The 2,500-nt window shown below is 48.4% G+C and overlaps 2 non-coding genes across 2 annotated transcripts in view; both read right to left on the bottom strand.

The window, feature by feature from the left end:
* The window catches only part of LOC123719355, a 157-nt gene extending 152 nt beyond the window's left edge, over window positions 1-5 (bottom strand). The window contains exon 1 of the ribosomal RNA XR_006755414.1: window positions 1-5. This exon is cut by the window's left edge and continues 152 nt beyond it. This is a non-coding gene — a ribosomal RNA (5.8S ribosomal RNA).
* A 352-nt stretch (window positions 6-357) lies between these two features.
* Window positions 358-2,263, bottom strand: LOC123719360. The gene has a single exon (XR_006755419.1). It is a non-coding gene; the product is annotated as a small subunit ribosomal RNA (ribosomal RNA).
* Window positions 2,264-2,500: the final 237 nt, after the last annotated feature.

Here is a 2,500-nt window from a genome sequence, read left to right as displayed (position 1 = left end):
GGGTAATCGTTTTGTTTTTGTGTGTGTTTTTGTATGAGAAAATATAAAAGGTGCGAAAAAATTAAACAAAAAAATTTGAAAATAATACTTATCATTAACGTGTACGACAAATGAAAAGAAAGAAAATCTCTTTTATTTGCGTGGTTGTACACAAAAATTATAAAATATTATTTCAAAGTATCAATAGGCGATAGCGAACGCTAATCAAAGCGTGTCGCAACGCACACGTCGCGAATCGACGAGAGAGAGTCAACCGTCTCGGATTCGATTTTGATTCGTATCATTCACGTGTTTTTGTATTTTTTTCTTTTTTTGCGAGTCTTTGACAACAACAAAACAAAAAGAAAAAACCAACGTTAATGATCCTTCCGCAGGTTCCCCTACGGAAACCTTGTTACGACTTTTACTTCCTCTAAATGATCAAGTTTGGTCAACTTCCCAGCAACGCCGACGGCCGTGAGGCCACCGCGTGTCGGTCCGAAGACCTCACTAAATCATTCAATCGGTAGTAGCGACGGGCGGTGTGTACAAAGGGCAGGGACGTAATCAACGCGAGCTTATGACTCGCGCTTACTAGGAATTCCTCGTTTATGGGGGATAATTGCAAACCCCAATCCCCAGCACGAAGGAGTTTCAACGGGTTGCCCGGGCCTCTAGGCCAGGGAGAACATGTTGATTCCTTCAGTGTAGCGCGCGTGCGGCCCAGGACATCTAAGGGCATCACAGACCTGTTATTGCTCAATCTCGTGCGGCTCGAAGCCGCCGGTCCCTCTAAGAAGAATTTTAATACGTCGCCAGTGAGTTGCGCTCCCCGAGAGTCGCGCACACCTTGAATGACGACGCCTATTTAGCAGGCTAGAGTCTCGTTCGTTACCGGAATTAACCAGACAAATCGCTCCACCAACTAAGAACGGCCATGCACCACCACCCACCGAATCAAGAAAGAGCTGTTAATCTGTCAATCCTTCCGGTGTCCGGGCCTGGTGAGATTTCCCGTGTTGAGTCAAATTAAGCCGCAGGCTCCACTCCTGGTGGTGCCCTTCCGTCAATTCCTTTAAGTTTCAGCTTTGCAACCATCCCCCCCCCGGAGTCCAAAATCTTTGGTTTCCCGGAAGCTGCCCGCCGAGCCATTGTAGTAACGTCGGCGGATCGCTAGATGACATATTTACGGTTAGAACTAGGGCGGTATCTAATCGCCTTCGAACCTCTAACTTTCGTTCTTGATTGATGAAAACACCTTTGGCAAATGCTTTCGCTGATGTTCGTCTTGCGACGATCCAAGAATTTCACCTCTAACGTCGCAATACGAATGCCCCCAGTTATCCCTATTAATCATTACCTCGGAGTTCTGAAAACCAACAAAATAGAACCGAGATCATATTCTATTATTCCATGCACGAAATATTCAAGCGGCATTTTGAGCCCGCTTTGAGCACTCTAATTTGTTCAAAGTAAAATTGTCGGCCCACCTCGACACTCACCGAAGAGCACCGCGATAGGATTTTGATATTGAACCGGCGTTTTACCGCCGGCTCACCGACGATATGCTCCGCAGACGTGTCAGTATCACCGCGGATGCGGTGCACCGACAGCGCGGCGCACAAATGCAACTACGAGCTTTTTAACCGCAACAATTTTAGTATACGCTATTGGAGCTGGAATTACCGCGGCTGCTGGCACCAGACTTGCCCTCCAATTGTTCCTCGTTAAAATATTTAAAGTGTACTCATTCCGATTACGAGGCCTCGTAAGAGTCCCGTATCGTTATTTTTCGTCACTACCTCCCCGTGCCGGGAGTGGGTAATTTGCGCGCCTGCTGCCTTCCTTGGATGTGGTAGCCGTTTCTCAGGCTCCCTCTCCGGAATCGAACCCTGATTCCCCGTTACCCGTGACAACCATGGTAGTCGCAGAAACTACCATCGAAAGTTGATAAGGCAGACATTTGAAAGATGCGTCGCCGGTACTGGACCGTGCGATCGGCAAAAGTTATCCAGATTCAACAAAATTAACGACTTCGGACGCATGGCCCTCCGCCGATTGGTTTTGATCTAATAAAAGCACTCATCCCATCACTGGTCAGAGTTCTGATTGCATGTATTAGCTCTAGAATTACCACAGTTATCCAAGTAACTGAGTAAGATCTAAGGAACCAAAACTGATATATTGAGCCATTCGCGGTATCGCCTTAATACGGCTTGCACTGAGACATGCATGGCTTAATCTTTGAGACAAGCATATAACTACTGGCAGGATCAACCAGGGAGCTGCTTACGCAAACGACACGCCTACACCGCGGTCACGCGGCTTCGGCGAGCCGCTGGCTCGGCGGCGTCGAGGGGCGCGCGCTTGCGCGCGCGCCTTCTCGACACGCGTGAACGTAACGCGTCGAATTTGCACGCGACGCGACGTTCGCGCTTCATATCGATAGACTAACTTTGACCGGTCTACGAGCGGCCGTCCCGTCACGATCTCGCAACGAGGGTGATGTACAACGATAATA

The sequence above is a fragment of the Pieris brassicae genome, unplaced genomic scaffold (genome assembly GCF_905147105.1).
Source record: "Pieris brassicae unplaced genomic scaffold, ilPieBrab1.1, whole genome shotgun sequence".
NCBI lineage: Eukaryota > Metazoa > Arthropoda > Insecta > Lepidoptera > Pieridae > Pieris > Pieris brassicae.
Note: the sequence above shows the minus strand (reverse complement) of the source record. Positions and strands in the feature narration are given on the sequence as shown.